Source organism: Perca flavescens, chromosome 3 (assembly GCF_004354835.1).
Source record: "Perca flavescens isolate YP-PL-M2 chromosome 3, PFLA_1.0, whole genome shotgun sequence".
Lineage (NCBI taxonomy): Eukaryota > Metazoa > Chordata > Actinopteri > Perciformes > Percidae > Perca > Perca flavescens.
In genome coordinates this window covers 19,468,997-19,494,747 of record NC_041333.1, presented here as the reverse complement: position 1 = coordinate 19,494,747, position 25,751 = coordinate 19,468,997, and the positions used below count along the sequence as shown (strand labels likewise).

Below are 25,751 nucleotides of genomic sequence, written 5' to 3'. Positions count from 1 at the left end.
GAGTTAAATATATTGTACCCTACTGATTACATTTTAGCAGGGGGTGACTGGAATATGGTACCAGATGAATGGGTTGATAGAATGCCTACCAGATTATGGAAAGCACAGCAAAATGACATTGTAGAAAGTTTTATAGCAGATAACAGTTAATTGATGCGTGGAGATTCCTTAACCCTGGAGTTAAGACATTTTCTTGGTTTAAGCTTAATGGAGAAAGCAAATCTAGGATTGATTACTGGTTGGTTAGTGATAACTTTCTGACATATGTTAAACAAACTCAAATTTCTAAAGCGCCACTATCTGATCATTGTTTCATAGATCTCATTTTAGAACCTTTAGTGAGGGAAATCAGAAACAAAGGTTATTGGAAGTTCAATTCTAAGATGTTACAAAATGAAGATTATTGCATTAAGGTTAGGGAAATCATAAGAGCTAATGAAAATGATGAATCAATTGTAGGTTATATTGGTAGGTGGGAATTTACTAAATTTAAGATTAGAGAATTCACAATAAAATTTTGCAAGGAATTCAATAGGGAAAAAAGACAATATGAAAGTAATTTATTGCGGGAAATTAATCAGTGTTGCAGTAATTTGGACCCAAATGATCAAGGGAAAAACAAGTTAAGTTAATGGAGTTACAGATCCGGTTAGATGAGCTGTACCTTGAAAGGGCACAGGTGGCCTTTATTAGGTCAAGGGCGAAATGGATCGAAGCAGGGGAAAAACATTCTTCATATTTTAGTAGTTTGGAAAAAAATAGACAACAGCGAAACTCAATTACTAGTTTAATAATAAATGGGGTAGAACGTAAAGATTTTAGAAGTATAGATAAGGAAGTGTTCTCATTTTACTCCAACTCATACTCCTCAAATTATTCTGGTGTACAGGCTGATTATTTTTTTGATAAAATCAAGAATGCTATCTCATGCATTGATGATTCCTTTAAAGATACTTGCGAGTCAGATCTGACAATCGAGGAGTTGGATTCAGTTATTCTCAAGATGAAGTTGAAGAAATCTCCAGGGACGGACGGGCTCACAACAATTTTCTATCAATTCTTTTGGAATGATGTGAGAAATTTACTATTTAAAGTGTTACAGTAATGTATAGAGAAGAAAGAACTGATGTCATCTATGAAACAAGGTTTAATTACTTTGATTCCTAAAGCTGGTAAAGACAAGAGAATCTTAGATAATTTGAGACCAATTACACTGTTGAATACTGACTACAAGCTACTTTCTGGAGTTGTTGCTACTAGGCTAAAGGGAGGTATGTCATCCATCATTGGTGAGACACAATCAGGTTTTCTGAAAGGAAGGTCGATTCACAACAACATTAGACTTGTTTTAGATTTACTTGAGTAAAGCAATATTATTCATGATAGTGGGTTTATTTTATTCTTAGATTTTTACAAAGCGTTTGATTCTGTTGAACATCCTTTTATTTTGAAAACTTTACATCACTTTGGATTTGGGGAGAAATTTATGAACATAATTGGGATGCTATATAATGGAATCAATAGCTTTGAGATTAAGAAGGGAATTCGTCAGGGTTGCAGCAGCTCTCCACTTTTATTTATTATGGTAGCAGAAATGTTGTCCATTTTGATTCAGAATAGCTGTATTGAAGGGTTAAATGACAGACAAATTATCATAAGTCAATTGGCTGACAACACAACTTTGTTTCTATAAAATTAAAATTAAAATAGTACAATTTTGGTACTAATAACTGTGTTTTTTGTGAAAAAGAAATTGAGGATTTAGAACGTGTTTTTTTTCTGTGTGAGTCAGTGCAATCCTTCTGGAGAGATCTGCAGAGCTGGCTTCAGACCAGGGAAATTGAGATACCACCTCTGACAATGAAGAATATAAAGTTTGGTGTCTTTGTTGAAGATAAGAAGGTAGATTTTGTTCTCAACAACTTGGTGCTGCTAGGAAAACATTTTATACATAAATGTAGATATTTTAAGACCAAACCCTCCCTGATCCATTGGAAGAATGAGTTCAATTTTTTGTGCAAGTCATTGAAACGGGTTAAAGATTAAAAAAAGAATTTTTTTATTTAATTTAAGATAGCCCCTTCTCTTTATTTATTTATTTGTTTTATTTTATATCACTCTTTAGGCTGATTTGTAAGATATAAGCTCCTAGTTTTTTTTTAATATTTATAACAGTTCTGTTTTTTGAGATGGATTTGTGATTGTGCCTTGTTAGTTTGTATTTCTATGTTCTGAATAAATGAATGAAAAAAAAAAAAAAAAAAATTAGACACTTCTTTTGTTGTTGCTGCTGCCAAGTTTTTTTTTCTTCATATGAGTGAAACAGCACCCCAGTCTGTGTGGTCGACGATGGCGTTGCGCTCTGCGGCTTCCATGGCTGCAGGTGAAGTTAGCATATCTCATCAAAAAGTATCAAACGATTATTGAATGCTGTCACACTGCCACGCTACTGCGATACCAGGGTTAAACAGAACTCTGGAAGAAGAAACTGAAGTAAACTGTAAAGCCAGTCATTGTCTGAACTCATAACAAACAATATAAGTTAACAATAGGAGTTGTTTAAATTAAGCAACCGGGAGAAGTGCTGCTAACGTGATGATATAGCTAGCAAACGTTAGCTAATGTGCTATTGTGAAGATAAGTTAGCTAGCAGGATGGAGAAAGGATATGAGAACTTCTGTCTACAAACAAACAAAAGGACCAAGACAGTAACAAGTGCAGTCGGAAATTATGGACTTCATCTCTATGAAAGAAAGGAGAAAGGACTTGGACGTCAAATAAGGTAGGCTATTTAAGTTGGATACAAACTGCATGTCTCTGTAACTGTCTGTCTTTGCTCGCTGGTTTCTTTCCTAAATGTCCCGCGGTGGCTTTCTGTGTGGATTTAACTATATGCATTGTGTTTGCTGATTTAATGAATGTTCTATTATCTGCTGTTGTTTGTCTGGATAGTCAAACTGTTGTGTATAGCAAGCATGCATAGCCTACCCACACAGTGGCAGGAATAAAAGCCTGCAGGACTTTGCCAATACGTCACCGGTTGATGGTGTGTGATTTGTGAATGTGCAGTGGTCTGCAAGTTGCTTGTGATCATTTCTTTATCCTTGTTTTGTTTTTAAGCTGTGCTTTAATAGTAAATCGCTTAGCTTTAATATCTATCGAAAATGCTGTTGGCTGTTTAGGCTATGTTTTGTATGGCAAACATAGATGCACATTGTATTTGATACATGCATTGATACTTTTTGATGTGAACATACATTTTTAGATCTGTGAATGTTATTCTATGTTTTGCAGTATTCAAAACTGATCTCTACCTGGATCAGAGCTTTGATGTATAATGTAAACTAAGAAGATGCATGTGCAAGTCATGTATCTACTGTATCTGTTGACTAAATGTCACCCTAAAGTTTACAAATTTAATTGTGATGTGTGTTTTTTTTTTTTTTTAGAACACCACCAAGTACTGGTGTACCACAAGTCAGAATTTTTTTTAACTCTGTTACAGTGTACAGTAACTTATTATGTTACGATGATTTGACTTTTTTAATCACTCCACTGCTAAAATGAGGTCTTGGTTTTAAAGCTAATTTAGCTGGCTCCAGTGTAGCCTCTGTGGTTTTAACGGGGCCAGAACTTCTACTTTATTCACAGAAAGTTAGTTAATATAGTTTTTTTTTTTTTTTCATTTGGGTTTTTGTGTGTGTGCATAATTTGCATTTTACTGTGCACGCCTACATGTGTTTAGCAACGTAGTTGTGTCTGTGTGTACACGCCACTTCACTGGTAATCCCATTGTGCAGATTACTTTTTATTTAATGTTGTAATTCGGCATTTTAAGGCTATGTTATGTTTTTGACTGTGTGCGTATTTAGTCTATGTCTTTGTTTTGTTCATGCAGCTGTTTATGCATCTATGTGCGTATGTGAATGTGTGAAACATGGATAGATCAGCCAGCTTTTGTAGAGATAAGTTGTGAATTTCAGACACTAGATAATGGGCCTCATTCAATACCTGGGCAAGCTACTATTTGCATCAAAGTAAACCTATAGGCTACAGTATGTTAGTCTGTACTGTGGGTCACACACAGCGACTGTAAAAAGTAACACGCTGCAGTCAAAGATAATTGCAACAATTGTCTAAATGAGGAAAATAACCAAATTGATTTTTTTGATTTGTGGTTGTCTATATAGTATCATTGGATCTCTTCTTACTAGCTCCTCTTCATTTATCCAACAGTACACTGTTTTGCTTTGTAAGTCCTAGTGATGCTAATTATAGTTGTTTTTCTGAGCCATAGCTGACCCGCATAAACCGATCATTAACCGTTAACCGACAAGCAGGCAACGGAGTCCCAGTTCACCCGTCCGGGAGGCTCGGACATACTCTCCGCGTTCCGTGGACAGCTGTGGACTTGTACTGGTCGCGCAGCCACGATGTCCGGTGCATTGTCGGTTTCTCTTTCTGCTCTCAGCGAAGGCGGTCGCTTTCTCTCCCTCTCCCTACCAGGCCTACCCTGCTTGCTATCTTGTCTTGTGTTGTCTGCTGTTAACTTTTTAGAGACTCTCCCTGCAAGGCTCAGGCTGTACGAAACCCAAATTATGGAACTGATTAACTGGTCTCTCAGCGCAATTGACACGGTATTATCGAGGAAGAGCACTGGTACGGGTGAGCCAGCATGTCCTGACGGAACGTTTGCTGCGGGGTATACGATGGACGGCTGGGAGAAATGGCGTGTCGTGTGTCTCTCTGCGCTCTCCGTGGAGGACGTTGAGGATATCTACCTATTCGGAACCATGATAACTGGACTGCTGCTGATTGGAGGATGCTTCGCACTGGTTTATCGAGAAATTAAAAAAACTCTGGTGGCTGTCCAAAGCCCAAGGAAGATGCCTGGCCTGACTGAAGCTGTTGAAAAAGCGATCAGTTTGCAAACTGGGATTATCAGTGCGCAAACTGGGACTATTAATCGCGTGATGGAATACAACATGGCAATGACCCGCGGCTTGGATACCATCATGAAGAAGGTCACTGATTTGGAAAGAAAAATTGACCAGTTGACCGGATGAACAATAGTATGACTGTTAAATTAGAGCAGCCATTCGTGTAGCCCAAACAAATTTAATCTTTCGGCCCCCTTATCTTGGACGGACTTGCCAAGGCCGTTTCTTGAGACAAACAGTCACCCTGTCGGGGCTCTGCAAGCGAGACGCTCTCGTTCCTCCCCCGTCTTACCCTCTGCCTGCTGATTGTCGTATCGGCCCTGGACTGTTCAGGGGCGTCACCACGGCAACGTGCTGTGTTATCGCTATAACATTCTGCGGACTGAGACACTAGTGGGCTGCCAGGCTGTGCGTTTCTCAGCAGACAGAACCCCCCCCCCCCAGCCCTATACCCCCAGTCCCACGCCTTCGCAGCTAAATGTGCAACTGTACATTTATGTAATGTTATGTTGTATTATGTTATGTTATGTGCAGCAGTGCCCATGTACTGTTTGTGTGCTTATGTGCTGAGGTGTTTTTTTCCTGTTCCCACACTGTTCTTATCTTTATGAGGATAGTCTGAGAGCCACTTTTTTGTTTCCCTCTCCTCTCCCAATGTCATGCTGTATCTGTTGCGAGAGTTAGGAGAGAGTTGAGATGGCGCCGCATATGGCGACTCGGTGTGTTTGTGCATGTTGCTTTAATGCTTTAATGTGACCTGTACCTACGATACCAAGACACATTCCTCGTGTGTGTAAACATTAGGGGTGTGACGAGACGCTTACTCCACGAGACGAGACACATCACGAGATTGGGTTCACGAGAACGAGACGAGACGAGATTTTAAATTTTTTTTTAAAGAAATCCTCAATGATGAAATATATGAATGGAAAATAGTTTTTTTATTCAACTGAAAAATCACAAAATGCAAAACAATTTAGGTGCCTTTTGAAATCAACTATTAATGATGAATGTTATTTAACTTTTTTTTTACTATTTTAATGAATCATATGCAGTAAAGGACATGCAAACACTGCAAAATGTTTTGTATAAAATCTACCAACTGGCTTCTGCCCTGTGAAATCTAACTCCTTTCCACAAATCGAACATAAAAAATAAACAGTATAAATAAAATAAATGTGTAAACAACAGAAAATGTTTAAATGCAAACAGTAAGTGTATCAATAACCAAAGTACTGCTCTCTCAAAACTACAAGTGCAAACAGAAACTATTTTTTTCTATAAGATAAACTACACAGAACAGCCTAAGATATGGTCATGTTATTTTTCAAGAATATAAGCATGTCGACTATTTCTGGCAGCAGTTGAGACCTTTGGGCAGTAACTATGTCTCCTGCAGTAGAAAAAACACACTCACTTGGAACTGAGGTAGCAGGAATGGAAAGGTATGCTTTGGCAAGTGGAGACAGCAAAGGATATTTAGGAGTTGCGAAATCCGACATTTTCCACCACAGAAAATGGCCTCATATCAGCTGCAATGAAAACGCCTATGTCCCTCGTTATTGCCGTGGCTCTTGCACTTACCGGTGGCAGAGATGCAAAGGCTTTTAGAGTTGTTTGGCCTTTTAATGTTGTCGTCGCGGGTGCTGTAGTTGGTAGAGAGCTGTGGTGGTGCTGTAAGTGTTTTTGCATAGTGCTCGTGTTAGCCGCGGTATATACGGCATTTTTTCTTACAATATTTACATATTGTGTTCGCCTTGTCTGTCACTCTTTCGCCGTTTATTTATTTCCATGAGGAAAACCAAAATGTTGCCACACAAATGATTTAAAAGTGGCAGGGGATCTTCAATAGTAATTTCACGCCCATCACGCTGACATCACATCACCTCACGAGACAACTTTTCACCTCGACGAGAAGTCTCGTCACGTTTTAATCTCGCGAGATCTCGTAAAACGAGATCTCGTCACACCCTTAGTAAACATATTTGGCAATAAAGCTTTTCTGATTAATGGTTGAACGGTTAATCATTAACCTCCCTAGTAGGCTAAGTCCTGTGGAATGGCGTACTGCAGTTCACAACCATCAGTGTAACCTCTCCAATTATAGCTGCAATGCTGTCATCTGCGTCCCTTTGTTTGATCCCTGTACTGCCTCATTAGACAATACAAGCATGATATTATGTTAAAAAGGTCAAGTATCCAAACTGCTTTTGATCATTTTGCCCATTCTGCTTGAAAGGTTACCAAATCCTTTGAACATCATGGGGCTCTCAGTGACCATCTTTGGCTTGGGAGTGTGGTAATACCATGGCAAAACACCTTATGACAGCTGCTTCAAGTTCAGTAAAGTAATACCCATACAAAAAGCAATTTCATTTACTTCATCTTATTTTTTTTCTGTACTTAATAAACTAGATCAGCCTGTAAATCTTTCTAATCCACAGTGTAACTTCTAGGAGAAACAAAATGTGGCACAAAATGCCATTATTCAGTTTGTGATTCAGACTGTTATAAAACCAGGAAATCGTTCATTGTGATAGGAGGACTTCTCCCCCTTTAAAAAATCATAGTCTGTACAGTATGAAGTATCTATTTTCGAAAGCAGTGTCGCATCGGCAAACTGGTATTTTCCTGAGGTGCATTGAGGTCCTTGGCTGTGCCGGTTTGGTATTTTGGTGTCGCTGTGCGCCCCAGTGGGAGGCAAGGCTTGGTAGGGGGGTGTGGCGATCAACATCCAGAGGCACACTGCAATATTCTTTGCTTCGCAAGGCCTGCTGCCTGCCACAGCTCAGTGCACTTGCAGTCTATAATATTGTAGTCTATAATATTATGGTCACTCTATATTTTCATCTTTTCAATGTTTGTGCACACAGCACCAGACTTATATAACCACAAAACCGTCGTTTTCATGAATTATTCTACTGTGAACCAACAGGTGTTTTGGAGATGGATGCAATAAAAAGTGTTCCAAACGCATTTATAACAGCAGAAGAATAAAGAGGCAACTGTTTTGTTTACAGATAGTCAGCAATATGCCATGTAAAACAAGTCCTATCTAACTGAATTCAACTTTAAATAGAATTTCAGAAATACAACATGAAAAAACAAAACCACATTTTAATTCTATTTTATTTGTATTCAAGGAACTATGGTGGTATTTAGCTGAGCTGCTGTATTCATATTTAAAACTCTGCACGTCCCAGACAACGATAGATTTCCTTTGTCCTGATGGGGATAGGGTTGGGCATTGTTTGGATTTTAACAATTCTGATTCCAATTGCGATTCTGAAATGGGTCACATGCTTATTTCACAAATAAGAGGAAAGTTTTATTTTGATTCAGTGGTGGGTTGCAGTTTTACCGGGCTTTTTCAACGTAAAATAAAGCCACACTAGAGCGCCGCTTACTGTGCTCCATGGCTGCAACACAACAAGCGTCTGGCCGCTACGGAAACCAAAACTTGCGCATGTTAAATATGGAACCCATGATCAGATTTGAAACCAAATCCTCCAAACGATTCCAATAAAGAAACGATTCCACTGGAATCGCAATTTTTGAAACTATTCCAAGTAGGAATTGGTTCTCGATGCCCAATCCTAGATGGGGATAGCTCTTTGTTTTAAAGGGCATGAAAGTAGTGAATGTGCTGCACTGGGCAGGGCACGCTGGACTGCGGTCTGCGCCGCACTGCAGGGCTTCAACTTCCAACTTCTCGAGAATGATTCTCAGATGCAGGATGAACTTAAAGCAGAGTGATTTAAATGGCAGTTAGGGTTGGGTACCGAACCCGGTACTTTTACCGGTAATATTACCGGTACCGACCGAATCACGTTGGTACTACGGAGTATTGGTTCTCATAAAATCAAACGGTGCCAAATTTCGGTACCTGAGAGCGTGTAAGAGCAAGCTTATCTGTCCTCTGTGCATGTTGACACAGAGCAGAGGTCCGACACACACACAGAGGTGCAGACGGCGCAAACTACGTCGGCTCTGCAGTTTTGTTGAAGTCACAGTGAGTCACGGCGATGCCGATAAAGTGGTACCGGAACCGAATTTGAGGTACCGGTATCGATACTGGTATTGGTTCAGATGCGAAAGATGCCCAACCCTAATGGCAGTACTCTTTCTACTTGATTTTTTTTTTTTTTTTTTTTTTTTAAGCATGGCAGTAGTTTAAAATGCATTCAGTGTGGCGAAATGCTGCTTTCTACTGTATGTTGCACATAAGGGGTTTCAAAATACTAGTACCTGACACTCTTTCATCTCTCACTACCTGATTGAATACAACTGTTGCCAAGTTCCATGATCTCTGGTTTATGATGACCCATACTACACATTGTAAAGTTTTAAGGGTACTCCATATATATCCCCAATCTGCAGCTATATAAAACACTTTTTATTGTCCACTGAAAGTGATCAAGCCAGTAGACGTTGAGCTGCACTGGCTGAAATATTTTCACCACCTGAGTGATTAAAAAACACTTTTGCTTACAGCAGATCTTTTGCTTTTGAAATATTGCTTTCAGTATGTTTCTGAGCTGACATTTCTCTTGGATCTTGGTTGTAAAAAAAAATAGCCTAATACATATTTTTTTCTAGCTTTCTGTTATACTCTTTGAACTTGTGAAAAGCTCTGCAGTAAAAGCAACAATAAAGAGAATCCAAGTTACGTAAAGCGGTGGACACTGCAGCCGCGGCTCACTGTAAGACCTATGACATCTGGGCAGCATCTGTAGAACACATCTCCACGGAGCCAACATGGATGCCGAGATAAAATATCTTGAGATCAAAGTGCATAGCCTGTCACCTCTACTCTCTTTAAAGGTCACATTGCACATCAGTTGATAATAGAATAAGATGTTGGAGGGGGTCGAGATGACGATACGGACAAAGATAGTGGAAAGTGAGTGATAGTGATTCTCAGGGTCTTCATGTTGAGGCATAAAACCAGGAAAGAAAGAAGTGACAGAACAGCTACATTTCACATTGTGTGTGGGGTCAGAGAATCCTTTCGTTCTTCAGGCCCATAACCAGACTTTTGACCATATTTATTTACCAAAAGCACACTCTTCCTGGATAGGGCTGCACAATATATTGTTTATATAACATATATAATAAATATAATATATATTAAATATAATAATATATTTTTTCTTTTTTTACCGTCATCGCAAAACAAAACAAAAAATGAAGAAGGTATGTTAATTGCATTGTGAAACATAGACTGTTACGGCCCTTTTTATTTGAGTACACAACAGGGCTGTAGTCACATACATTTCTGCCAGCTGCTCTGTAACCACATACTGTGGAACACATCATTAATATCCCTTACAAATAGGAAAACTGTATTTTACAGCTCACAGATGTCTGGCAAAAAAAAGAAATAAACCACAGGCTTGAGAAAGGAAGCACTGGCATCATGTTCAGCTGCCTTAGGAAGCCTGTGTGGACACCTCAGCACTGGATACAAATGCTGCTTGTCAGCTCCGACACAGAAATCTGAATGCCAGGTCAGGCTGACATTGGCCTGTAATTTCCCTAGCTGAGCTGGGCTGGGCTGAGCTCTCGTTTCTTATCATATAACAATATAACAGCAGCATGTGTAAAGGATGACTATCTTCTCCTGGTAATAATGTAATATTCTGGGCAAAGAGAAAATGCAACAAGAAGTTTGTATACTTTTAATGTATATATTTGGGAGACCACATTTTTTTTGTCAAAATCAGTAAGTTTCCACATCACAAGGTCTAGTAGGGCATTTTATGCAGTGATAATCGGGAGATGGGAAAAGGAAAGGATGATTTGTTCCCCAAATTTTTTTTAAAAAGCTTGAGAAGTATGGGAAGCTAAAAGACAAGGTAGGCGAGATCTGAGAGCACAAGATGTCAGTTAATATCTTTCAATGCTGTAGTTAACCCTAGTCAATAATTGATGGTCTTTAATGGGACCATTACTGTTCACCAAGAAGAAGCATTGTGCATGCCTCAGCATTAAAAGCTGGTGCCTTAAAATAGTCCTTCTTTGTCACTGGTAGGTGTCATACAAATAATTGCGGTTAACAATTTAGTTGTCTTTTTCTGTTAATTTTGCATCGAAGCAACCACTCCATCATAACTTTCCCCTAGCTGTCAAACACTGCTGTACCCGTAGGGGAGACTCTGCGCTATAAATCAAGAGACCCGTTCTTGGCACCTCTGTGTTTCGATATTATCACCATACTTATGTCACAATACGATATTATTGAAATTTTAAACATATTGCCATATTCTGAGATATATTGCGATTCATTACTTTTTCTTCCAACTTCAAATTATGTCCCCAAAGGAAAACTTTGTCAACATCTGTTTTATCTAAAAAGATACAATTCTGTAGCCTAGAAATCTAGACGCACCCTAGCAGCAGCAAAATTATTTTGCAGCTTGCGAGCTGGAAAAAACAAAACCTGGTCAGGCCAATCACATCGTGTATAGAGTCGGTGGGCGGGCTTATGGCTGCTGCTGCTGGGAACAGCGGTCTTCTGGAAGACTTGGAGTTAAGCTTTTCTTTAATTTCTTTAATCTATCAACTAGCTTCTCTACCTTCTTCGTTGCTCTGCCTGGTTGTAGCGCTATCCTTTAACGTGCAGAGGGAATTTGAAAGACAACCGTTTATCCTGCCCCTCGGATTGAGCCCTGTCAATGGTGAGTTCCCAGACTCAACATCTTGATGTGGGTCTGGCTTGTCAGGCTAACATTTCTGTGTTTGTTCAACTCAATTCAATTTTATTGCTGCAAAATTATATATTCTAGTACGAAAAAGTTAAATCATCATGTGCAATTTATATAATAAAAGCTTGATACTTGGCGTCTGTGTATTGATACAGTATTGCCACAGAAAATATCGCTACTGCTGTATTGATTTCTTTTTTTTTTTCACACCCCTAGCGATTCTGTAATAATTGCGACAGGGCTAGTCACTGGTTTGAAGCATAACATACTTATTCTCTGCTTTTCTATCATTAGGCTACATTAGGGGGAAAAACACTTACCATAGTCATTTCACATCTGGATGTCTAGACAGGAGAAGATGGGGGGATTGCAGATCAAATGAGGGCTGCACGGAGCTGAGAAGAGGCTTATTTAATTTAGCTAGTAGCTGAGCAAGAAAAAAAGAAAGATAAGTAGTACAACTACAGACACTCTCATGTCAATGGGACAGTCCCTTCTGATCTGTTTGGTCAAGGCTTCAGGGCTGGTGTTCACAAAGTTCTATCAGGGTAACGTTTGCTCCTCCTGTAATTGCACAAGTCTGGCTGTAAATTCAAAGGATACTGGATTCTTTTCACTGCTAATTTTAATAAGTTCCCTCAATTAGATTTCCTCAAAGCAATGAAAAGAAAAACATGAAAGATATGACAAGTTCAAGAAGAGTTTTAGGAAAGATTTTTAAAAAGTGCTGTCGATACAGAGAAAGTTGTCGCTGTAGGCTCCAAGCTGTCATCTTCTCAACTTGTCACATGCCTTGTTACTCCCTAACTTTTCTGGGACACAACTAAGTCTGTGGTGCATTTATCTTAAAAAGTTTCAAGACGTGTCACTCATTTTTATATATATTACACTTTGGTGTGAAAAAGCTCCCTTGAGATGCTTTATGCTTGTCTCTTATGATCATGAAAGAGACGTCAAGTAGATTTTCCAAAATGAAACTCTTGATGAACCTTGTGACAAAATCACTGTGGATAAAACGTGTATAGGCAAATCTGATATTCCTGGCTCTTTGCAACATGAAATTCATAAAAAAAAAAAAAAATTGGGAACAGTTAAAAAGAGATGGGAAAAAAAAAAAACCTTTTTCCTCTAGCCTTGACCACTTGTATCATGGCCTTGTTTGGGCTGTGCTAAGGCTGTAGTATTCAATGTAGGTAGGCTGTTCAGAAAAGGTTTCCTGCGATGTATGATTGGAGGCTGGATCTACACTGGAATACAAACCTTAAAGGAACACACCGACTTATTGGGAATTTAGCTTATTCACCGTAACCCCCAGAGTTAGACACATATTGCGGCGATATGATATTAATGGCGAGCCGAAAGCGGTCGCGGTGCTGTTGACCCTACACCTCTGACACGAGCAGGCACAATGGTGGTTTCTGTGCCCTGGGGACTGACTGACAGGCTAGGTTGCAAGGCAAGGCAACTTTATTTCTACAGCACCTTTCAGCAACAGGCAATTCAAAGTGCTTTATATGAAACATTAAAGAGCAATTAAAAACGGTCATGATGAAAATAAAACGTAGAATTCAATAGAAAATAGATTAATATACAAATACAAGAATAAAAGTAGAATAATAACTCAATTTAATAGGTTGTAGGGACGGGTTTGAGAGGAGCGAGGGAGGCGTTTTATTTTTGTTTGTGTTTAATTTCTGTCAGTGTAAAATCTAAATAAATAACAATGTTCTAAGTAAATAGATTTGGAATTATTTTTACAACTGAAATATTTTTTTTTGTAAAATAAGAGGGAAAGTACCGAAAAAAGAACCGTTGGGTACTGGAACCGAATTCCAGGTACTGGTATCGGTAGTGGTATTGGTTCAGATGCGAAAGGTACCCAACCCTAAACATGTCAGCTGAAATTCTTCAGCGTGTGTGCAGAAGATAACAAGTTTGCAATATGCAACACCTGCAAGGAAAAAGTAGGGCGTGGAGGGACGACACATGATTACTCGACAATCAATAATTGATTATTAAGAATTTCGTCGATCACGTTAATTTGTTATCGATTAAACTAATGCTGATGCGTTGCGTAGTGTCCTGAAGCAATGGAATGAATTTCACAGTGTGGCAGCAATTAAACATGTTACCACCGGGGGCAATATTTGACTCCATACTCGGTTACCTGGCTGCGAGTTTCCGTTTCGATTTCAAAAGTAATCATGAAGAAAAAAAAAAAGAGAAAATTACCCAAGGGACCTGCAAGTTCATTGAGATGGATATTGGATCCAGCATATCATATTCCGTCACGATGTACCATCACCAGACTGGTAGAAACTCACTACGAAGAACGGAATAAGGTTCCCTGGGCTGGCCAGGTTAGCGCGGAGGTACCGGTGCATCCTGGCAACACATGGGATTAAGAATCAAATATCTCAGTATTTACGTCATAGCAGACGGATGGATACAGAGCGAAAATACTGTCTTCCTCTGAAGACCAGGTGGAGGACAGAGGAAAAAAAAAAGGAACATGGAAAAAAAAAAAAAAAAAAACAGAAGAGTGTCTGCCTCAAGGCAGGAGCAGCAGAGGAATCTGGCAGCTGGTGTCCAATCAAACAAGCTGCTAGTCTGAGAGACTTCTGACTGACTGGTTTTCTGGCTACTTCATACTCCAGCTGCGTGTGTCCATTCTTTGACTCTGTCTGTCATGAAGGCTGCTGGTGCAATGCGAAACGAGTATCCGTTTGAGTGAGCTGCAAGCTTAAAGCTGCTGGCTCAAAGTCTGTGATGTGATTCACTAGCTGGTCTGAGTCCAGGTTTGCCTTTTTTCCCATCCCTTTACCTGTGTGGGCAGATACAGGTGGTGCTGAAGGCTTGCGGTGAATGATCACATGGTTTTTAATGAGACTAAGAGTCTACAGCCATGCCAGCAGCTTTTGTGAGGCTTGGGCACAGACGTGCTTTGAGCTAATTCTAATATTTAACAATGCTAAAATGCTGTTGTTTTACAGTTATGTTTGCCATGTTCACTATCTTAGCAAATGTGAGCTTGCAAACAGGTTAAACCAATATTCACTAAGCACAATATACAGGGTTATGGGAATGTGATATTGCAGATTATCGCGAAGAAAGAGATTCACCTAAGATAATACAAATCAGCCTTAAAGGTCCCATGACATGGTGCTCTTTGGATGCTTTTATATAGACCTTAGTGGTCCCCTAATACTGTATCTGAAGTCTCTTTCCCGAAATTCAACCTTGGTGCAGAATTACAGCCACTAGAGCCAGTCCCACAATGAGCTTTCCTTAGGATATGCCATTTCTGTGTCTGTAACTATTGATGAGGAGAGAGGGGGGGCAAGGTGGAGGGTGGGGGTGTGGCCATGACCAACTGCCACTTTGCTCGTTTGAAAGCCATGATGTCTCTCTCTCTCATGGGTGGGCCAAATTCTCTGGGCGGGCAAAGCAGAGAAAGGGGAGGTAACCTTGCTCCTTATGACCTCATAAGAAGCAAAATTCCAAAACGGCCCATCTGAGCTTTCATTTTCTCAAAGGCAGAGCAGGATACCCAGGGCTCGGTTTACACCTATCACCATTTCTAGCCACTGGGGGACCATAGGCAGGCTGGGGGAACGCATTAATGTTAAAAAACCTCAAAGTGAAATTTTCATGCCATGGGACCTTTTAAGGTGTCTTAACCAAATTTTATGGCAATCTATCCAATAGTTGTTGGATTATTGCACTCAAAACCACACATGTAGGGGTCTGAGTAGCTCACCTGGTAGAGTGCGCGCCCATATGTAGGGGTTCACTCCTCAATGCTGCCGGTTCGACTCCAACCTGGGACCCTTTGCTGCATGTCATTGCCCCTCTCTCCCCTTTCATATCTTCAGCTGTACTATGAAAATATAGGCCTGAAAGGACCAAAAAATAATCTTTAAAACCAAAAAACACACATGTACAACATGGAGCTGCTTTAGGAAATGTCAGGGGTTCAAAGTCTTTAAGAGATATTGTTTGGGAACCATGAACTTCCATTTCATGTTTTAATCCACAAATCCTCACGTTTTTACGTAATTACATGCAATTTGTGTAAAATATTTAATCATTTTTTCATTGTCTTCCATTCGTCTCTTGCCTCTTGTTGTGCCGAAACTGTGATTACATAATCAGTAGATAATAAGTAAGCCAACAAATCCATAAAATTACACTCACAACAATTCTCACAATCAGTTATTGCCAATGAGCAACTTGTTTTGTGATCATCACCATCACGCTACTCTACTGCTATTAAAAAAGCTGTGTTTCAATTACGACTTGTAGGAAACCCGTCAGGGAAAATTAGACAACATGTGCAGTTGTTGGAGCCCACAGCCAAATATGTTTGTGAACGTGCATGATCTAGTGCTTGTTGCATATAATTAAATCCAGATAAAGGACAAAAATTAACAAATCTGGACAATCACGAAGATCTGGATTTAAAGGGACAAGCGGGGCTGGTTGGGTGGGTTTGGGTGGGTGGGTATCTTCACTAAATTAGTATTTGAATAGGCTAATACAGTTATACTATATTTGTATAGGTTTTGTTTAATGTATGCTGTAAACAAAGATACCTGGTTTAATGGAAAATCAATAAAAAATGCAAAAAAAAGAAGAAAATCTGTTAAAACGGAGTAGTGGTTTTAAAGGCATAATTTTTTATCTGTAGGTCATCTAAACACAGAATATGTGTGTCTGATTGTTGCGAAATATTTCTAGGCTTGAGTATTTGTGATATCTACAGATAAAATTTATTGGACATACTGTATAATACACAGTAGAGAAAGGAAGGACTCAGCCAGACATTTCTCCATTCTCAGCTGAGATGGTCGAGTTTTACCATTGCACTTTACACTGTATGAATTAGCCTAGCAGCCTTGTAGCTTAATCCCAGACGTGTATAAAGTACTAGAGACCCATACTTGAGTAAAAGTACAAGTGCTCTATCAAAAAAGTGACTTGAGTAGAAGTGCTCTATAAGCACCACATTTAAGAAGAAGTACTAAAGTATTAAAAAATTTTTGTACTTAGTATTGCAAGTAGTTTATTTTAAAATGTACTACTCAAGTACTGAAAGTAAAAGTACAAGTATTGTGTTATTAAAGAAAGCAGTCAAAAGTTTGAATATCATATTGTTTATGTTATGAGAAATGTTTAGCCAAGGCTGTAGCCAAAGGAATTAACTAATATTAAATATAACAAATATTAACAAATACTGAAATAAAATGTACAATTATCGCACTGTGCAAATCCTCTCCAGCACAGTAATGATTAAAGTCCCAAAAAACGTATCACACACTAGTTAGTAACGTGTGATGTAGTGGAAAGTTAGCAAGCTAGCAAAATACAGATAAACTAGCTAGCAGCTTCACATCACAGGGTCAAACGGTTAACATTCAGTACTCACTGCAGACTCAAACAACTCAGGAATAGCTTCATCTGCTGCAACAATAGCTAAAACAAACAGTACAAACTTACATCGTCTCTGACTTCTGAACAGGCAACCGTAATCAAAAGAAACAAGACGCGATCTCTGGGATTTCTTATGTAAATTACATAAAAATAATGTATCTGAGTAAAAGTATTAAACTCATCGAAAATATGTACTCAAGTAAAAGTGGAAGTAGGAGAAAAAAAATAATACTCCAGTAGAGTACAGATACAGCCTTTTAGTACTTAAGTAGAGTAGTGAAGTTGTTTTACTTTGTTACTATACAGCTCTGCTTAATCCCGACAAAAGACCACTTCATACTTTTATACTTTATGCTTTTTCTTTAAATACTGTAGAGTAACAGGATAAACAACCCTTAATTAAACCTTACGGCATATGTTGCAGCAGCGTTTCCATTTCAGCTCAATGTGAGAGTCTTTACTGCATTTTTCTGTCATTTAAGGTCACGCTGCTTTCTCTCCTGGCCTTTGATTTGTTTCACTGACAGTTCAGAAAGCTCTATTGTCAAAGATTTAAAAAAATGGTGTCCTTGCTTGACCACATAGGCATTGACGTCACTCACTCAACGCACCTGCCATTCTTGCTATAACTTGCCCTCCTCTAACGCCATACCGCGGTGATACAATGCTTCTTTCAAGAAAAAATCCATTCCGTCACAGCCGTAGTATACATAGCCTACTTTATGTATGTGTCTTTATGTGAATTGCTCTGTTCAGCTATGTGACATTGTACGTGGTGGTCGGAAAATAAAATTAACGAATTCACTTTATTCCAGTGATTTGATTGAACCAGTGGTTCCCTGATTTAGTTTGTGTATATGAGTATAGTCTGTAATCCCTACTCTTGAACAACAACTTCATTAGACATGTCAAGTTTAGTTGTGAAACCCTGAATTGGTCCCAGAGGACTTTAAAACACCTATACCGTTAAACAATGAATAAAAACTCAATCATCAACTCATCAAAAACTGAGGACACAGTTGGATGCTGTCCTCCTCTCCTACTTCAATGCCTAACGATTACATGTCTTTCACTGGTTGAAGCCTGAAAATATTGTAAACAAATTAATAACATAACTAATTACACTGGTCAGACTGTTCAGCTCTGTTCAGGCTGGTCCTTATCCTCAACACGTGCCTTTTTCAGTCGCGGAAAATACTTTTCAATACTCATCTGGATTGAAGCAGCAAACATTCAGTGTAAAAGTAAAAAATGACATAACATTATTTATAATACGTTTATTTGATTCACAGCTGCTACATATAGTGTTTTGACCTCGACAACCCAACTGCATTTTACCGCAAACTTGCGACTAGTTAACTTTCTAAAGCAGGCGCAATCGCTTGTTTGCTAAGAGTCGGGTCGGGACTCCTACTTTAACACACTGACAACATTGTATTCATAATATAAAATATTTTTATCGCACTTTTTAATGGTGATTGTGTAAAGGTGTTCACAAGATACCAAGCTTTTGTGAACTTGTGAATTTTGCCAGGCGTCTTCTCTCCTTGATGGAGAGTTGGAGACAGACGCTATGCGCACAGTGGAATCGATAGTGTTTTAAGCCTCCAACGTCGCCTTACAGGCAGCTCACCGTAACCGTAAACATAACCATTGCCGCGCTGCCTGGAAGGTGACGTTCGGGGCTTAAAAAAACCGAACACCGCATGGTGGGAAGAGCTGTGTATGTGAGCGAGACACAAGTGACAGAGAGACAGAGGAGAGCAGGGAAAGGAAATGCAGAAGAAAGTATTTTAAATAGCATTTAAAAAATAAAAATGTATAACGGCGGCCGGTGTTGAGTGAGGCGCACCGCCACACAATAGTCTATGTGTGGGAAACACTGTATATCTACATTTTAGACATCATAATGGCATCCGACCCTACAGAGTAACCAGTGGGAAATTAAGTCCATTTTCTTTGCAATACTTTGCCAGCCACTGTTTCATACTCACTTGGTACAAACATTATTACCCCTATAGCCAAGAGGTCTGTTTCACTGTTGAAAGGGAAGTGACCGTGAGGCTAAGAGAGACTCTGTTGTAAGCTCATTTCTCTGCAGCACAAGGACAGCCTTCTTGTAGCTGAGGTATTTACCACTATAGTGAGGATAGCTAACATTGGAAAGAAAGAGATCAGAAGTCCACATGGATATAAAAAGTACATTTCAAAAAGCTTCAATTTGTGCACTTTCTTTCTGTAATGCCATGAGCTTGTCAGGCACAAGTGGTTTTACAATGTTTAGGTGCTTGTATAGTATGAAAGATTAGAGTGAACATACCACAACTTTAACATTTGTACTTTACAGTAGAAAGTGTTGTAATAGTACACTGTTAGAATCACAGAACAAAATATATAAATGATAGGTTGACTAAACCACTGTAGAGAATAATCATTAAGATACACTAACGGTATACCAGCTTCTGATGCATCATACTATATAAACAAAACTCACCTTCACCGCTGATCGATCTATCTATCTATCTATCTATCTATCTATCTATCTATCAGCGGTGAAGCTGAGTTTTGTTTTTCCATTCCGTAGAAACCAGGTGACTGTGTGGATGTGCAGTGTACACATGTGTGCAGAGGGTGAGGTTGTACCCACAGATGTGATTACATTTGTATAATTCCCCTGTTGGCGAGAGTGATAAGCAAATGATTACAGGTTCACTGAAATGAAATGAAAGCTCATTCTTTATTCACTTGAGGAGGACAGGTGGTGTCCATGACGACTACACATACAGGATCATGTGCATACCTTCTCTTACAGTGTAGGTGGGTGTGTTCTGGCTGAGAATGCAAACTCAGTGCTATGCCAGCTCGTACACCTGTTTCAGGTCATGTTAATTGGATCAGGGACGGAGTAAAGCATGGCTACTCATTCACACATGGACACAGAGAGAGGGAGGGAAAGTGACACTGCCACCCTCTGCAGTTGTCAAGCTTATGTATTAGTGAACAGGCCGATTTTGATACAACGGTAAAAGGGATTTTCTAAGATTCCATGTACTTTAACTTGAAACATGAACTAGTTTATTAAAATATCAAAATGTCATAACAAGACATACACTACATGTGCAATAGAGTATAGAACAACATAGTGCAATTAATGGTCATAGTGCAACAACTAGTGTCCCCAGACACATTCCAGACTTCCAGGTAGAGCTGGGCAATATATCGATATTATATCGATATCGTGATATAAGACTAGATAGGGCTGGGCGATATATCGATATTAAAAATATATCGATATATTTTTAAATGAGATATGGAATTAGACCATATCGCATATATCGATATAGTTCAAATGTGATCCTTGCTCCCATAGATATATACACAGATGTCGCCTTGAGGTTCTAAACATACGTCAAAACCGCCGCCATCTTGGAACAGGGGTGCGAAGCATTCAGATCAACGCTAAAGATGCCGGACTTTTGTACTGCTTAATTATGTTCGATAGAGGAAATGAAAAGAACAAACAGCAATGAATAACATTTAACAGGTGACAATGTGTTTTATGATTATGTATGCCGCCTTGACCAGCAACCTGAGCTCCGCGGCAGCGGGAGGCGGAGAGCTCCGTGGCGGCCGCAGCGTCTCTTCCCCCGGGAAAAACACAGCTTTGCCTCGCTGCTGCGCCGGTCCCCGCTGATCCAAATCGGACCAGCCAAAGACAGAGTGGTGATCGGTAGGATCTTACACGTAGTCCAGGACGACCTGTATGTCGATATCGGCGGAAAGTTCCACTAAGTTTGCCGGCGGCAGGCGGACGGAGAGAAGCTACAGCGGGCAGCAGAGACCGTCTGCGGCTGCAGGATCTGGAGCTCAGTGCCCGTTAAAATGACATGTAACGCATAAATACATACAGAAATAAATAGTGGAGGAATGAGCCTGGACATTTCAGTCTGTTTTAAACTTCACCTTGAAGCAGAAACTCTTAGTTCAGAAGGGTGAAGTTTCCGTTTGAACTCAGATCTGTGAACCGATCATAATAAATATTCTTTGTATTAACACATTAATTAGTTTCTTTGTTTTGTAGTCGATAGTTCATCTTTTAGTTTACTTAAGTGGAAGCAGTATCAAGTGGAAGAATGGGACTATAAACCTAGGCTTACAGGCATGAGGCATTACATTTTGAACAAAGTAGATTATATTAATATCAAAAGCTTAATTGACCTTTGGAACGAATCACAAATATGGAGCTTTGATTTCAAAAAAGGTACTCCTGTTATACAGTATTTAGGTTTACATTTTATTGTTATTTGAACAGCTGAGCATTTAATCATGAACCAGGTGAAGAAACCGGTTTATTATTTATTTGATTTTGCAACTGTCTCTATGAAACTAATTGTGACATGTCATATTTGATTTTGGCTTTGACTGAACATTTGCTCTCACTTTGCGGAAAAAAATATCGGGATATATATCGTATATCGATATTCAGCCAAAATATATCGGGATATGACTTTTGGTCCATATCGCCCAGCCCTAAGACTAGATATCGTCTTTGATTTTGGATATCATAATATCATAATATGGCATAAGTGTTGTCTTTTCCTGGTTTTAAAGACTGCATTACAGTAAAGTTATGTCATTTTCTGAACATACCAGACTGTTGTAATTTGCCTTTACCCACTTAGTCATTATATCCACATTACTGATGATTATTTATCAAAAATCTCATTGTGTAAATATTTTGTGAAAGCACCAATAGTCAACACAACAATATTGTTGCGGTATCGATATCTAGTTATTTGGTCAAAAATATTGAGATATTTGATTTTCTCCAGATCGCCCAGCCCTACTTCCAGGCATCTTTTCAAAAGGTACTGTGCAAAAACAACAACAGTGCAAAACAAAACCATGTTTCTAACAGTTGCGTGACCAGAGACATTACAAACCATGGGTAACTATTGGAGATGTATTTGAAAGATGGAGACAGCTTAGAGGTTAAAAGGATGCTGAGTTGGCTAATTTCCTCCTGAACAGGTAGCCAAGCATTAGCTTCAGGCTAATTCATCATGGCTACAAGGGACGGCATTTTATGTCATTTCAATATTTGTGTACTCCCACTGAATATATATAGCTAGAGTACCCGAGTTGGTTACTAGCAAAAACAATTGAGACACATTCAGTAAAGTGATCTCGACTGGTCCTGGCTAACACCGCCATGCTAACCCTGCTAACGTTACCGGAGGATCAAGCAAGCGGCCACAGCTGTTTCCAACGTAGCCTGTTCAGCGGCCGTAGCCGACAATGGTGAGTTATTTGAAGCCAAGAGAGGGGGGCTGTAAATCAGGAAGAGAGGACCGTGAGTTTGCAGTGAACATGCCATTTTTTAGGTTGGGTAGAATCTATCTCCGTTGACTCTCGTTCATATTTTTTCGAAAGATATGTCCCATGGAACGGAAGTAGAAGGGCGTGACTTTGGCCACTTGTTCGTGACCTTCTGAATGTATTGACTGGAACACTCCAGCCTGGAAGAGGCGCAGCACCGATGCTGCTTACACTGGCATCATCACTAACGGTGCATACGGTACTTCAAAAAAATGGGCATCGTCGGTGTTTTGTCATTTTAGAACCGGATGGTATCTCAAGTATCGGTTCTCGTGACATCCCTAATTACTTGGTCACAGACAAGGTTTTTTTTGGAATCAGGAAGTCAGCAGAGTCAGTGTGGAGCCTCGGCGCACGCTGTGCTAAGACAGGGTTGGCCCCCCTGTTTAGTTGCATCCTGTGATCATGACCTTGTCTGGGACGTCCAGTTATTGTTATCAAGCTGTTTGATATTTTTGTCCGAGGCCTAGCAATGCAAGTTGTCAAAAAAAAAAAAAAAACTGTCCCTTAACGAAGAAGAATATTCTAACATCATATTGCCTCTTCTCTGCGCTCTCCAGCTTTATCTTTTCTGAGGGGAAACGATTTAATGAAATGTTTTTTTGTTTTTTTTTAAATAAATAGCCTAAATAATTAATCTCAAGACGTGAGTAACACTGCAGCTGTAACTGACTCGCTAATCTTCTTATTAGACTCCTCATCTATTATTCAGTTCAGTATACTGTATATAATATTTTGTAAAATACATCTGTAGATCTTTTGATGTGCAAGAAACAATGGTTCAAAACACATTTTGTTTTCATGCTTTTTGCACAGAGAAAACAAGCAGCCTAAACAAGTTGCAGTTGGGGATCATTTGTCACTGGCTTTGTTTAGTATAAAGTACGCAATAGTGTCTCATATAATGGCCGTGGCCTTTTAGACAGGAATCTTGTTATCTAACCAATCATGTACAGTAAAGTTCAAGTTATTCTTTCAACAAACTGAAGCTCCACCTATTTTTGTCCTCTTTTACACATATAGTAACATGCAGGGATGGATTTGAATTCACTTTTCAGTTGTGACCTTGACTATTTGAGGTGATTTTATTTTGACTCACAAGTTATCCAGCCTCACAAGTTAACACTTTTTAGCGATTTTCATAATGTTTTCCACCTCCTTTTACTGTTCCGTCGGTCTGTCTTTTTGTATGGTTCCTGTGAATCCAGACCTTGTCAAAACCGTAATTGTTTATCCGTTTATTTAATTCCTCTATCTCATTTAGTTTACAGCAGTCTCTTTTGTTCATCAGCTTGTCTCTCTAAGCCATCTGTCCCTTTCCCCATTTAATCTGCCTTTCTGTCTTCCAGTTTCCCATCTGAATGAATAAATCATCAGATGCCAGGTGAGACAGGTCACAGGTCTCAGGGTTAAGTGTGGTAATCATATTACCTCGTGGCTGATTCACTTCACACTTCCAGGAGTCAAGAGTCCATCAATATTAAAGACGGGCAGTTTGCTGTGTCCTGTGCACAGCCTTTTACAGTGCAGCCATGCTCTTACACTTCCACAGTCACCCTGGCATACAGTGTCTGCTACTACAGACAAAATCTAACTTAAAACATACTTTAAATGTAATTAACTAAAGCCAAATTGCTTAAGCCATGATTTTAAAAATGAAAACACATTTATTGTACTTTGCCACTTTCTTTTCTCTTTACTGTAGATTGTTTTTTGGATATTTTTTTTCCACAAACTCCAACACTATAATTGCTTTTCCACTTCTGAAAGTTGTTTTTCAAATAAAAAACGTTAATACTGTGAGGTATGCAAAGCAGGGAATGGGAACCAATGTTAAGCCAAACTTATGAAGTCCAGCTTTGTTTCCGTTTCATTTCATGATCTATGGCTACAGACAGCATGTGATTGGTGTGCTGGCTTGAAGGAGTTGTGATTGACAGGAGGTGTGGTTCATTGTGAATACAAAGAATATTGTATTTCTTATATCAATCTTTTTTTACATTCACACAAAGTCCCTGTTTTACCATCATGATGTTAAAATTACAAAATGTCTTGACGGAGAAAATAAAGTTTTGAAATTGTCTACAGTGTTGCTGTATTGATCAATTCCTCAATTTCTACCTTTCCACGAGCACCTGAAAAAAACAACTATTGCTCACTGGGATGGATTAGCTCAAATTTTATTAAATAATCTTAAAAGCTGTGGTCTGCTTTAAGATGCCCTGAGAGCAGACTTTTTGTGACACTGAGTCTTATTTATTGTTATTCTTACCAGATCCACATATGGCTACGGTACAGGCATGGTCATGGTTAGGCACAGAGAAGAACTAGGGTAAGGTTAGGGAAACCATGTGCTGCAGAGTCAACCAGTACAAAGCTAAATCCTGAGCAGACTGGGTTGAGCAATGGTTCCACACTTGGGTATGAGATGTAGAAAATATGCCACGACTATATGCAGCGTTTCTGACACTTTAAATTGCTATTTCTTCCTCCTGCCCCCCCACAGTTGTTTGACACTTCGTCACACAGAAACCACCATCCCATAACCCATCACAATATACTCCTTACAGCCTTAATATTTGCTGCCTTTTCTTCTGTGTGATGAAATGACTGCCCTAGATTTGAAAATGCCACATCAACTGTTTTGTTGTTTGTCAAACCAATTTGAAATTCAGTGGAAGCCAGCCCACCCACAGTCTACACCCGCCTCTTGAGCTCAGAGTGCCGTCCGTGTGAGCGTTAAAACACAGTCTCTTTTGGAGTGGAGAATGATGTGTTTCTGATTTTCTGTCTAGTTCCTTATGCTGAACTGGGTTGGCAGCTTGTATGCTGTTACACTCTGTGAGCTTGAATATGAAGAAATGTCTCATAATTTCCACACAAACTCCCATGTTTGTGTGTGAGTGGGAATGCAAGCACGCATTGACACATGCACAGTAAAAGACAAGCATGCTGAATCTCCAAAAGGAACTTTGTTTGCATGAATTATACTAGTTAGAACAGGTAAACACCATTATTCCATATTCATGACTTTTAAAGGAATAGACAGAGGACATTTAGAAAAAAAAAAAAAAAAATGCAGTTTTTGCCAAGATTTTCCGCTCTCATGTCTGTACTATAAATATCAAGCTAAAGCCAGTGGCCACTTGGCACAATTTGGAAAGAGCTAGCCTGGCTATGTTCAAAGTAAACAAAAAAACACCAATGCCTCTAATGAAATATAACGTGTTAACTGTAGCAAACTTTAGAAATGCTGGTCCGCAGATTTTGTTACCTTCAAACAGAGCCAGGT

The 25,751-nt window shown here is 39.3% G+C and overlaps 1 long non-coding RNA gene across 1 annotated transcript; it reads left to right on the top strand.

Moving 5' to 3' along the window:
* Positions 1-2,383: 2,383 nt before the first annotated feature.
* Positions 2,384-24,541, top strand: LOC114553158 (uncharacterized). The gene is made up of 2 exons (XR_003692262.1): positions 2,384-2,782; positions 23,809-24,541. It is a non-coding gene; the product is annotated as an uncharacterized LOC114553158 (long non-coding RNA).
* Positions 24,542-25,751: the final 1,210 nt, after the last annotated feature.